The sequence below is a fragment of the Argiope bruennichi genome, chromosome 11 (assembly GCF_947563725.1).
Source record: "Argiope bruennichi chromosome 11, qqArgBrue1.1, whole genome shotgun sequence".
Classification (NCBI taxonomy): domain Eukaryota; kingdom Metazoa; phylum Arthropoda; class Arachnida; order Araneae; family Araneidae; genus Argiope; species Argiope bruennichi.
The window spans coordinates 18,871,161-18,886,005 of NC_079161.1; positions in this window are offsets into that span (position 1 = coordinate 18,871,161).

Genomic DNA, 14,845 nt, shown 5'->3' on the forward strand with positions numbered 1-14,845 from the left:
TATCAGTTTGATAATAATCTAAATATCTATGGAATTTAAAAAAATTCGTAGACAATAAAATCTGAGAACGTGTGTGTGGGGGGGGGGGGCATAAGCCTAACCAGCATAATTCTTAAAATATAAAGGTGTATTCATTTGAGCTTTATTTAATTTGACAAAGAGATTCCTTCTTTGAATTTTCTCAAATTCCAAATTTCCTTCCATTTAAGTGAATGGCACACTTAATATTAATAGGAAGTCGCTGAATATTTCTTATGTCAAAGAAGGAAATAGAATTCTTACCTGCAACTGGATATAATGGCCGAAACTGAGCCGTGAATTGAGGATGTATTTCTGGGGGATTTTCGCCCATACCTCCGAGTTCTTGATCTGATATTCCACTTCGATGCACTGCGAAGGAAAAAAAATTAAATGAGGCTGTTATTTGTAAAAAAAAAAATCAAAAAGAATAAATAAGGTGAACAGAAATAACATCAATTCTCTCAAATTGTCACAATAGAAATAATTCTAACAAATATAAAGGAAACTGTACTCCCTTCTCAATATATATATTTATGGAGCGTAAGATTTGATAAAAATTTAAACATTATACCTTTGCAGCAGTTTGATCTCAATTTGATATTTAACTAGTTTTTGAAAACATTTTTTAACCATAATGATTACCTTGCGATACAGTAGGATGCTGAAAATGCTACTCTTATAATGCGATATATTTTTACTCGGAAATATTAAGAATGGTCGTACAGAGGGAATTTTTATACATTGATTTGAGTAAAAATAATCTTGAGAAAATAAAGAAAAGGACTGGATCTTCTCCAACTTTATTATTGTTTCACAACCGATTCTGAAACCCTCCGCGCTTTTGCGCATGCGTTAAGATGGGTTTAATTAGTCAAAATAAGGGCGAGGGGAAAGATGAAAGGAGGGGGATGTTTACATTTAACAATAAATTAAACGCGGATTGAATTAAAATAATACGATCAGAAACGACACGATACTCACACGCGAAAAAAAAAAAATTGAATAAAAAAGGACGAAAATCAAGGTCAAAGAATAACGAATAATTCCGGAATCGTCGGAAGCCGTCTCAGAATACCGAAACTAATAGTAGACAAATATATTTATCGTGCTTTTCAAAAAGCACTTTAACTTAACCCAGGTCTATAAATACGTTCTACCTGCCCCAGTAACTGAAAAAAGTTTGACCATTTTATTGAAAATTAAATTAAAGCCAGGTTTAATTGTTATCGATTTGATACAACCGCAGAGGTCACAAGGGTATCGCTACGCTGACAGGAAGACCTGGATATTGCAGCGCTTCGAATGTACATTGACGAACCGATTGTCAATTCAATACCGAAATTATGGATTATTTTAATTATCGAGAGTTCTTATCTTATTTACGCCCCTGGTTCAATGTGATTGAAAAGACTAAATCGATTTCTAACTTTTGAAAAAAAATGTATTGTTTAAAAAGCGAGAAGATATTTTATCCGCTACATAACTGAAATAAGATTCTAACTAGACATGGCAAGAAAAATCTTTAAAAATAGAGTTTATTTACCAATATAAATCGCAAATATCAGGTTCATTTTCAGGTTTCTAGAGTCAGCTGGTACTTATTGTCATTAAAAGAACTACACATTTTTAAAAAATGCCCCCGAGTCTGTTTTTCAATAAAAACGATTCTGATGGCAAGACAAGATGACAGAACAATGCCAAACATTTGAAAATAATGCCAAAGTCCAATTTTTAGAATGTTCCGATACAAGTACTTTTATAGCTAAATCATTGTTAAAAAGTTTTTCATAAAACTTACCAAAATGGCATATTTGTCTCGTATAAATACAATACTCTCGTTTTCCCTTGGTTGAATTTTTTAAAAATTCCGTAAAACGATGGTAAGGACGGAGGAAATTTTTTCTAACTCTCAATTGAACTGGTTTAATATGCTGAAACAGATCATAGCCTACAATATTCTGTAACATGATTTGGGAAATTCCGAGACATTCACTCTTAAACGGTTGGCCCTTAGGCCGACGTCGGAAAGCAATATCAAAATTTCATTTAAAAACAGTGCAATTCCTTACAAAAACTGATCCAAAAAGCCAAGAAAGAATTGGAACCCTAAAAGACTTTTGATGGACTTGACGACAGTAGAGCAACCTGTATCGCAGAATCCGTTTTCGGATTTGAATATTCAGATCAAGTCAGAGTTGGAGGTTCCACTAGATCCCCATTGCTAAGGGGGTTGCCAATTAAAAATTGTCGCTTTCTCTCATGGCATGTAAAGAGATCGTCTCTGCTGTAGTGTCGAAGGCATGTCCATTTACGTTCGGTTTGAGGGAATTGCTCGACTGCAACTTACAATTTATAAAATTTTCAAAAAGAGCAATTTAAGTGCATTCAACTTCAAGCTATATCATTGCCATCATTAAGCAAGAGATTCGAGAATGGTTCCGATACTATTTAACAAATTAATATCGAAATTGAGAAAAAAGATCCATTCAGTGCATCCTAAAAACTGAATAGAAGCGACTTTCCCTCCAGCATTATCAAGCTAAAGCTAACAAGAAACATTAGGCAATTAATGTTAATACAGACTATCATTTGCCGTTTGTCAGAAGTTAGAAATCGAAGATTTTTGGAAACGGTAAAAAAATTTTTTTAAAAAAAGTCAATTTTTAGCATTACAATCATTTGTCTAAGCAAAATAACCAGCCGTTAACAATAAATTATTCAAGTAAATACTTTCCCGAGTGAGAAGGGATAAATTTGTAGGAAATTCGAATCGTGTCCGGATATAAGCGGTATTGTAATAAATGTTGGAGTTTAACCGAGACTATACCATCTTCAGATTTCTAAATTTTAAAGACAAATTTTATAAGACAAGAATTATGCAATTCTTAAAGTACAGGAGAGAAACGTGCTCGCTTTTACCTTTTCAAGGCTTATCTTTTTTCGTGCTCGCTTTTACCTTTTAATGCATTTATCATGCATGCATTAAAAAGCGAAAGACATTTTCAAGTTTAATAAAAAGCGATAAACAAAAGGCAAGAAGACCACCACTTTTGAAAAAAGGGGAGGGAGATACAAATACGAAAGTTGCAAATTGAAATTGGTTTCGAACCTCTTTTCCAAAGTTAATGTAGCTATATTAACATCTCGTTGTAAAGCAACACTAGAGCTATTTTGGGACGGATCTCGTAGTTTTGAACCGCGGTCAGGTGACGAGGACGACGCCCGAGCTGGCATCCCCCTCTCCTCACCAGGGGGAGGACGTTTGGTCCCGACGTATTTAACGTACAACAGAACCCCCTTACACGACGTTTCTTCGTTGGAATAGGATCTCAGACCTGAAACCTTACGATACACGAGCCGAGATCTTGGTACCAAGCCACCACGGTGCCACCCCTTTTCCGAAACATCGTGACGTGATAATATCTTAATCATTTTTTTTTTTTTTTTTGAAATTCACAACCAATTGTTTAAGACTAAGTAATTCATCGAATCCTTCTGTGCCAATTGAAAGTATTGTACTTATTCCAGGAATAACTAATCAGTTCGATCAATTTTCTAATACTTGCGGAAAAGCCTAGAAAACAAAATAACGATGTTTACAAAAATAAAGTAGAATAGTATTAAAGAAAAATTTAATTCCAATTATATTCCAATAACTGTTGAGAAGCCGTTAAAGACTTGTCAATCCTCATCGCACTTTTGCAAATGTTGCGAGAAATCATTCGACACTAAACAGGTTAAAACTGAGGAAACGCAGAAGAGTAAACGATTTCAATAGACAAAACAATGAATAAAATAATAAGTACACATACAGATTTTTAAAAAACTTATTACGATTGGAGTATGAAGTTAAAGTAATGGAAAAGCAATTACTTATACTTTAATTTCCTGTGTCATTTTAAAAAGTTGCCAAATGGATTTTCTGCAATGATATGCCCCCAAGTTCCGGAAGAAAAATATTAAAATTCTATGTTAATTTTGAAGGTTAATTTAATTTATTCTCCAAGAAGTTGCATTCCAATACAGGTCTAATTCCTTCCTTGTAAACCGTCTTATTAATTTTACGCTTGACACTAATGCCATCCTATATATATTAAAATACGAGAACTATTTAATTAGAAACGAAATAGTTCAGTTTCTTTGAAAAAAAGTTAATTATTTGTAACCTTACCAATCTAGAACGATACAAATAGAAGGCAATCAATCTTTCTGATGATCAATTTTTCTGATTCAAACAATCCAACTAATAACGATATTGCATAATAAAACAAGAAAAGTTTCATTCAAAAAATAATCTTACCGAATAAAATTGTTTAAATGGGAACACATTCAACGATTCAAAAATGGGAAAGAGAACAAAAATTGATCGAGATTTTGAAATAATATTTCACACATCTCACGCTTTACAAAGAATAAAAGAAAGCGACGGCGTATTTAAGTGAAATAAGCCATCAATTTCGAATGCGCATGTGCGAGAAAAGCATATGATGAATTGCCACAAATTATCGTTTCCATTTGAAAAGTTCACAGAACACACACACACGCGGATGAGTTTTCTTTTTCGTGTTAGATTAATAATTATATATAAAAAAAAATTGTGGTTATAGTTTGACTTTTTATTTTTAAGATAATGCTATTCATTTAGCCACTTTACCCTTAATTAAGGTAAAAAGTGGAATAAAGCACTAAAATTAAGTGTGTCCACATAAAGAACAGTGGGACATTTTTTTTTTTTTTTTTTTTTTTTTTCTGCTTGGAGTTGATCTGGTACTGACTTATGTTTTAGGCAACTTAACATATGCTTCAATTTTCTTACTGAATCACAGCTGTTTGGCAAGAAGAGTTAGGGTTCGAAAATGGAAAAGAAATCTTCCACTCCTGGGTTCAAATGTAACAGATGAAATTTATCTGAAAGGAGATTTAAAAGGAGGAATATTCTTTACTCTATTTCAACATTTCTGATCGCTCATGAAAGAAATGTGTGCTCGTTTACTCCACGCCTATCCCTAACCTTGTACTGTCATCTATTGAGTAATTTTTTAAGTCGGTTAAATTGATTTTTTCATTGGTAAGGGTCTTTTTCTTCAATAAATATATTATATTGTTTGGAATGTGTTCATAAAAAAAGAATACAAAAATTATATACCTATGTATTTTTGACAGTTTTACAAGGAATTTGCAATTGAGTTTTGATATTTGCACTAATCGGCTTATAAGCAATTTTCAAAACTTCGGGTAATACAAAAGCGCCGCTAAGCGAATGTATAATATTTACGCCCATGTCCCATTCAACAAAGATAAATATTGTTACGAAATTTCCGGGGTTCGTTTGGATAGTGGGAGTTATATGGTGTGGAGAACGCACACACAGAACAGCACAAGGACTGCAAGTATATACAGCACAGAGAAGACAATTATCTTCAGCCACGAGACATGCAAACAGCAGCACACAACAAGACTCTACTGCAGACAGTAGCGCACAGATTAGTTCAGCACTAGCTTGACTCCGTCGCTGCTCTGCTAATCCCTGGAAGACCAGTTCTTCACCGTCGATTCCGACTACTCTTCTCTGTCTCTTCCGACTACCCTTCTCTGACACACAAGGAATCAATTAGGAGCGCCGGCGCATGTAGGGCGCCATCTCCGATCGACTATGACTTGGAGCATTGCGATAATAGTCTACTCAGAAGTGGGAAATGGTCTTGAAAGAGGTTGGTGGCAGGGAGCAGCGTCTTAAATAGTCCTGGCTTGGAGCGTCTTTCGTCCAATGGGAGGCTTGCATCTGTCGGCGAGGTCGTCTTGGATCGGCTGGAGGGTTTGGCTATGTCAGAGATGCATTCTGGGAAGCTAGTGAACGAAAACACAAATTGCCGGTAGAGTGGTTGTGAGGGGGATGGGGTGAGAATCTATTTGTGACTGCCAATAGGAGGGGCGAGATGGAACATGGATTGTGGTTTTATTAAGATTTGATAGGAATTTAAATTACGGGATTGAAGGGTTAGAAAGGGTTGAGAATGTTGTTTTAATTTTTTAGCTGTTGATCTGTTTAAAGTAGTATGAGTCTGGGTCTTCTGGAATTTGGGTTTGGGGTGTAGGATTCGATTTCTTTTATTGCTGGGTTGTCAATATTATTTAGATCTGAGAAGAATTTAGTTGCGATCTTTTTGATAAACTCTTTTATAGATGGTAAATTAAGGGCATGTCTGATGTCTTCGTTTTTCATGAACCATCTCGCCTTTGTAATTTGTCTGAGAATAATGTTTTGGCACCTGTCTATTTGATTGAAATTTTTAGGAGCAGCATAGGCCCAAATTGGGCAAGCACAAGTTAAGACAGGTCTTAGCATCGCAGTATAAATAAGCCCTTTATTGTCCCTACACATTTCGGAATTCCGAGCAATTAAGGGATATAGTTTACGCGAATTATCTCGGAATTTGTTTCTAATGTAATTAATGTGGGATTTCCAAGTTAAGCTTTTATCCATTATAACGCCAAGGTATTTTGCTTCCTGAGACCAGGGGATTGTGATGTTTTTTTTATTTTAATATTGAATTTTGGTTTTTTGTTTCTCTTGGTGAAAAATACAGCTTCCGTTTTCGAGGTATTTCAATTTTCCACTCGTGGAACCAGCTATCAAGGTCTTTAAGGTGTTTGTTGAGTGCGTGTGTAATGTATCTTATGTTTCTGTTTTTGGCCAGTATCGCGGTGTCATCTGCAAAAATGCACGGCTGCCTCCTTTTATAGGTCTCAGGAGGCAGGGCTAGAAGCCTCTCAACCAATCAGGAACGTTCGAGGCGTATCTCGATTCCTAATGGACGGATCGGGAAAATTCTCCATGTTTCGGGTATAATCTATTTTGGCGCCAAAGTCGCCAAATTCGTCGCCAAGTCGCCAAATGGTCGCCAAGTTTGTCGCCAAGCTCATGGACCAACGCTACACCCGGACTCCGTCTAATACAGATGACTGTAAAACTGTCTTTCTGATGATGGAACCAACTATGCTGGGAAGCCGCATCACAGATTCGTAACAATATGAATATCAAAAAATCATCTTTGAAGCGTTTAGTAAACATACTAAAAATGAAAGTTTGAAGTTGTGGTGAATAGCATATAAGCCAGTTAACAACTACACTACAAGAGCGTACGCTTTTGTATCATGGTTTAGTTACTGGACTGCTTCACGCATCCTTCACGCATCTCAAACCCACTACAAAGTCTTTTTAGCCGATTTTTTTTTTAAAGTTTTGTGGGTGCTATTTTATGTCAAGAACAAACAACTTTTCAAATGTAAAATTGCCAGTTGCTGTCCGAAACCTGTCAAGTAAATTGCCGTTATTACCGGTCAACACTCAGTTCTGCAATATCCTCAATCCTTCCGCTAAAGAAAATTTAACAGAGTAACAAGAGCAACAAAATTACATGTACCAATTTTTAGTACTCTTTCTTGATTAATAATTCTTCATTTGTTTGTTATTATTTCATTCAATAACTGCATCTTTTTTGTCAAAAGCCATTTTCTTGAGGTAATAAAAGCTCCCGATTTAAACAGTCATTAGCTACGGAGAAAAGTAAATGTGTTTGGCGAAAATTTGAATATTATGTATGTACCATTTAAAACAGAAACTCAAAATATTTCAGCTTTTATGACACTTTTATCCTTTGTCTTACAATTTATAAGAAATAATAAATAAAAACATTAGTAAGAAATAAGCACGAGATTTTTCGTTAAAAAGAAAATATTGTTTTAAAAATCTACGAAATTTTATGATTAAATATCACAAGGAAAAAATTTGGAGCGCCGGCGCCCGTAGGGCGCCATCTCCGATCGACTAATACTTTCAGCAGGACGAAGAATGTTTTGCACCGGAGTGGGGAAAGGTCTTGAATTCGGCTGGCAAGGAACAACTGCTTAAGTACTATAGATGTGAAGTAGGAGCGGGCGAATCAGGAAGCTATGATTAAATATCACATGCGCAGATAATTCACTTTTATTATAAATCAATTAAAATGACTGGTAGTCCCGTCCCTTTTTTTGAAATTCCAACTAAATTCTAAATAATCATTATAAACACAGTAACCACTATTAAATCTTCCTATTAACATAGAAAATAATTTCAACATGTTATAATAGGTAATTAATGTAATAATTGATTGGGTGTACATAAGTATATGATATCATTAAAACTATTTTCATTTACACTAGATGAATGTTTCTTGTAATCGTAAACTGCTCAATGTATCAATTTTGCACACTGCAATAGTAAATACAATTACCCATATGCCACCACCAAATGGTCCCTTCCACTTAATCCACCATAACTCAAAATCCTTCTTCCATAAAGAATCCCATTATCTGCTTACATTCCAATTTTTTTTATGACTACTGTCCTCTTTTTTCAACATCATGCTCCTACTTCTTCACCCGGTCTCATGACCAAACCTAAAGTGCTTGTTCGCTAATCTTTCTCAAGGTAGATATGCATAATCCACAATTTTTGAATAACAAATAATTTTGCTATTGTTATTTTTAAATATTTGTTCCAAATATCTGTTATTTCAATCATATTATTAATTAAAAATTATTACTAAGTATTAAATATAATATTTATTAATTGTAATTAATACTTAATTTACTAATTTAAGTAACTTGTGATTGAATTAATTTATTTATTTCAGCTTACTTCTTAAATTTGATTTTTTTTTTTCAAAACGGCTTATTTAATTTTTTTATTGGAGTAAAGCATTTTCCGAAAATTTTTTATTTAAATATATATGTCATTTCTTTAAAATGTTTATTGTAGTTCTATATTCTACCAATAGATGGCGCCAGCAGTAAATAGAATATATCCAATCAAAGTCCTCACAAACAATTAAAAATGATTTGTATGGAATAGTGCATCGTCAAATGCGAATATCGGAAAGTCAAGGTCACTCTCATGAAGTGGAGTGGCGACTTCACACTTTCCAGTGAAGTCACCGCTCCGATAGATTTCTGTGATATGCAATTCAATGATACGATAATTCCAAGAATAACCGGTCCGTTTACTTTTCAACCCATTCACAGATTTCTCCTTTTCTGTTTTGTTCGAGAACTTCCATTGGACAGATCATATCGATTGTTACTTTCTATCGTGAACCAAAACTTATAATCGAAATATGACCATCAAGGATTTGAATCACACCCTTCTTTGAAAAGTATTGATCACTGGTATTTGTGACTTTATGATATTGGTTTCGTAATAACCGCTCGTAAAATATTCGTCATCCCTATCTCAGGTTTCCCACTTCAGGTTCCACAGTCTCTCTCATTCTGAGTAAAAGTGCACTTGCACTGTCACTCAACAAGTAATCTTATTTCATTTCAGTCAGATTATGCAAATATCTCATTCATTGCATTGTTATACACGGTTATGCAAATAAGCTTTTACTTTTATTTCATTCCATTGGTAATAAGATGATACACAAGAGCCTATTTTCTGTACTGAAGCATACAACACTCGTATATACGACACTGGAAATAAAAAGCTGAGCTGTTTTGCCGTTCACTGTTTAAAATCTGGGTCCACTATTTTATGCAGAAGAAAAAGAACATCTTTTATGCGATTGTTCCACTTTCACTCTCCCTCCCCCCCTCTCATGTCGATATATATACACGTTATATGACGCATACTTTCCTTATTTCTCAGTCATTTTTCAGTCGCTAGCTACCGTCATGAACGGTGGCGATATGGAGGATGCTGGGAGCAAGCGCTTTCGCGCCGATACCCACGATGGAATGATTATTGATAATCAAGAAAATGAATCAAATGTTAAGGATACACCTGAATGCCAAATTTGTGCTCAGAGAAGATTTACTGAAATTGCTATCTACGGAATCCAAATGGAAGTGGATGGATTAAATAAAGCACTGAAAAGTTGGATTAAAAACCCAAACCTGCCCCAAGATCACCCTACTCTAATGGATATTGATGCTAAACGTGCTGACGCCATTTCCAGACTGAAGGAAGCGCAAGGTAATCTCTCTAATTATGTCTCTCAGGATGCTAAATGTAACTTAATTCCTAATCCCCCAAACTTCCTTAATGTGCAAGAGAATGATAAATTCCAATCCCCCACAAAACGAAAAACTGCCAGAAATATCCCCCCCCCCTCAAAATGTTAACTCAGAAATTACCACTAGAAATAAATTCTCTCAGATTGAAAACTTAAAAGAGCGCGAATCTGTAGTTAAATTATTAGAGTTCGATCTCGATTGTGGATACAACATGGATCCAATTGCTAAAAGCGACGATATAAAGAGTTGCAAAGATGCTATATTTTATGGGAAGAAGAAAGTAGCAGAAGTCCGCCGCATGTTACGTAAGGACCCCAACAGCCGTGTACTGGCCGCCCTAGAGGAAAAAGCCCAACAAGAGCTCAATAAACTCTATGGAAAGCTTCAAATCTTGACAAAAAATCAACAGCAAGGACAAAGGAATGACCCTGATCAGCCTGCTCCTAGATCAACAACCAAACCCGCCGTTTCCGCGGACTCATCACCCGAAAAAACTTCACAGAAGAGCACAGTTGCCACACAACCCGATGAAGATATGAATGTCGACGACTTCATACCAGTATCCCCAAGGAAAACAGCGAAGAGAACTCTCTCTACAACTAATGAATCTGACATTGAGACTGCGAATAAATACGCCCTCTTGGAAGACGATAAAAAGCAAGAAGTCACACACTCTGAAGATCCCAAAAAGTCAAAAATCCCAGCCATCAATCTGAAATTATCCGAAAACTACAGCATTATACTGCAAGAAAACCGTCAATACCTTCAGAAATAACTTTATCCAAATCTCCCCATATGCCAAAGATGAAAGAGATAAGATTCTCACCCTCCTTGATGAAAAGAATCAAGAATATGTTCTCTCTGAATCTCTTGAAGACCGCCCACTTAAAATCATCATCAAGGGTCTCCCAGTAAACATGGAAACCAGTGTAATTAATGAAGAACTTAGGGAAAGGAACTTCCACCCATTAAGAATCTCCCAGCTGAGAAACTATCGTCAGAAAACCCTCTACCCAATTTTCATGGTCGAACTAAAAAGGACTGAATTTGTTCACGATATCTACAACCTGAAATCACTTGCTTTTTTAAAAATCAGAGTTGAAACTTACAGAAAAAGAAACAAAGCCACGATGTGCTACAACTGTGCTGGTTTTTATCATAGTGCAAGAAACTGTAAATGCACCCCTAGATGCATCAAATGCAATGGCAAGCACCCTACAAATAGATGTAAAGAAAAGAAAAGTTAGAAGAACCTGTCTGTATCAACTGCCACCAAGCTGGACACCTCGCCTCTTGGCGAGGATGTAAATCCTACCCAGTGATCAAAATTAATCCGGAGCTAAGAAAATCCTATGCAGATGCTGCAAAAAACAAGTTCAGTAAACATCAATTGATCGCTCCTGATCCACCCAAACATGGAAATCCAATCATCCCTGAAAACATGCCTATTCAAGATCTCTTGGTTTCACTAAGAGAAATCAAGTCTATGCTGGCGAAATTTCCAGGCCTTCTCAATGCAGCGAAAAAGATCAAATTGGCCAAGACAAAAGAAGAAAAGCAACTCATCTTAATTAATGCTCTGTTAGATTAATCACCCAACTTCTCTCTTGCAGCGCTGTTACGCCTTCCTTAACCTCGCCGTCTCCTGATTGGTCCTGACAAGTTTCTCCCAGTATCCTGCACCTCATTGGCTCCTGGCTACTAATCTGAACCCCGAAAACCAGTGCCCCCTTCTCCTGGCCTCACTCCTGTGGTGTCATCTTAATAATCTTTCATCATCTATCAGTACCTTGAACTAATAAGAACATTTTTATTCACCGCAAAGTTTTACTTCTTGCTGGATTTACGGATGGTGGGGCCTGCGGCCCCAATGAGCCGTAATCCCTCTCTCAACAATGTAGTTAAATTCACTAAAGTACCGCCGATTATGCTTAGATACGCAGATAAATTGCTTACAATTTTAGCTGAAATACAAAAGGTTTGTGGTCCCGCAGAGAATCGGTTTAATAATGATTTCCTCAAGATTTTTCCAAATTCCATAGAGCAGCGTCAGAAAATTCAATCGTTTGCTACTACTCAGGGATACGATTATAATATAATCAAACCAAAAAATAAACGCCCAGTCAAGGTAGTAATTAAAGGACTACCAATAGATCATGAAGCTAAAGATATTTTTGAACAAATTAAAAATGAACTCGGTTTCCCTGTAATTAAAGTTCAACTCACTCAAACCAGAACAAAGAGGGCGCTGCCGTTCTTTCTCGTTGAACTAGAACGAAATGATGAAGTTAACAGTATATATAACTTAAATTGTATAAACTATCTTCGAGTTACTATTGAGCCATATCGTGCTCGAAATATGACAAGACAATGCTTTAAATGCAACTACTTCCATCATAGTGCAGATTGCTGCAACATAAAACCACGCCGTCTTAAGTGCGGCGAAAATCATGAAACTAATGCTTGCGAAATTAAAGAAAAAGTTGAAATGCCGAAATGTATCAACTGCGGTAAAAGTGGGCATGTTGCCTCTTATAGAGGATGCGAGGCGTTCCCCAAGACAATTACCCCCCAACAAAATCGTAATAACTTTTCTAATATTCGAAGAAATACTCCCAACAATAATCAGGCTAATATTCGCGAAAACAGATCTTTCGCCGACCTTTTTAAACCTCCTGCTGCACGACAAATGGCGCCACGGGAAACTCAAAACATTGAAAAGGAAGATTCTACTATCCTCAATTTCATGAATTCGAACGACTTTAGAGAACTCATTGAGGGTTTGAAAGAAATTAAAAAGCTATTAAGCGAATTTCCCAATCTTCTAACTCAAATTAGGAAACTTAAAAATGCACAAAATTCAATGGATAAAGTTCTAATATTATCAGATATTTTTACCAGTCTTGTCAACCCATCTGAAAATTAACTTTCAAGTGCAACAGTCTGCGTATTGTTTTCTGGAATGCAAATGGCATTTCCAATAAAATTAATGATTTTCGGTCATTTGTAAATAAGTATAACCCCGATGTTATTTTAATTCAGGGAACTCACCTTAGACCGCAAAGAAAGATTTTTCTGGCTAATTATTACTCATATTATAGCTACAGGATAGAAAATACTGGCGGTGGTACTGCAAGTTTGGTTAAAAACGGTATTCCCCATCATGTAACCACTCCTTCTACGTTATACTATGTTGAGGCTACGGTGGTTGCCCTGGACATTAAAAATGATCCAATTACCCTTACCTCTATTTATATCCCCCCTGGTTCAGATAATTCTCTCTTCACTTTTGACATAGAAAACCTGCTTCAAATCAGTTCAAATCAAATTATTTGTGGCGATTTCAACGCCCATCATATCAGTTGGGGTTGTCAAAATAATAATGCTCGCGGTAATTCATTATATTCATTTGCACTCCATGCAGGATTAGAAATTTTAGCTCCTTGCTCCCCCACTAGATATGGTGTTTGTTCTGCCAGTACAATTAATATTGCTATTGTTAAAGATTTTCTTTTCCCATTTGAAATTACATCTATCCCTGAACTCAGCTCAGATCATAATCCAGTTCTTCTTAACTTTTTTCTTAAGTACTTACTCCCTGATAACAATAGAAAAATTGCCACTAATTGGATCAATTTTAAACAAATATTATCTAATACTTGCATCGATCAAAATTTAGACCCACAAACCCCTGAGCAACTTGATGAAATTGTTGAATACTTTGAAAAAACTATTATTAATGCTAAAGTTGCTGCGTCGAAGCCACTGAAATTTAATCAAAATTATATAGATCCAAAAATTCGGTTTCTTCGCAAAGAAAGAAATTATGCCAGAAAAATCTTTCAAAATACTAGGAATCCAGTCTTCAAGAGAATTATGAATAAACTAAATAAAACCATCCAAACTTTAAATGAAAAAACTGAACAAAATGAATTCATTAATAAACTGGTTAATGCTAACACATATGATGGTACCTTTTGGAATTTTGTTTCATCCTTTAAAAAGAAAACTCAAAAATTTCCCGCCTTTAAAGCCCCGGCTAGTATTGTTCAAATTGACATTGATAAAGCAAACTGCTTGGCTAACAGCCTTGAGACCCAGTTTCAATTGAATAATCTTAAACATGATGATACAGAGACGCTTGTAAATAACACAGTCAAGGACTTTCAGAATACTCTTCCTAATTACTTTCATGATGTTATTCCAACATCTATCACTGAAATTACTAACTGCATTAAGAATCTTAAAATCAACAAAGCTCCTGGCCTTGGTGGAATTAATAACAAAGTTATTCGTAATCTCCAGCAAAACTTAATTTCTTCAACTTATCATTTTTAAAATCATGGCCATTGGTCACTTTCCTACAAAATGGAAAACAGCTGTTGTTGCACCCATTCTCAAACCGGACAAAGATCCCAAAGAACCGGCCAGTTATAGACCCATTTCGCTACTTCCTTCCATTAGTAAAATTGCTGAGCACATCATTTTAAACAGGCTCAACAAATTTCTCGAAGACAACAACATTCTATGTCCGGAACAATTTGTGTTTAGGTTTATGGTTTATGAGGTTTAATGGCACAAGAGCCAATCTTGGCTAAACTGCGCTTTTGTGTTTAGGAATAACCTCTCGACGACTCATCAACTTGTCAGGGAAGTTGAATATGTCGAAGAGGGTTTTGCTAATAATCAAAAGTCTGCCGCTGTTTTCCTAGACATTCAGAAAGCCTTTGACAGAGTTTGGCAAGAAGGCCTTATTTACAAGCTTACTTAT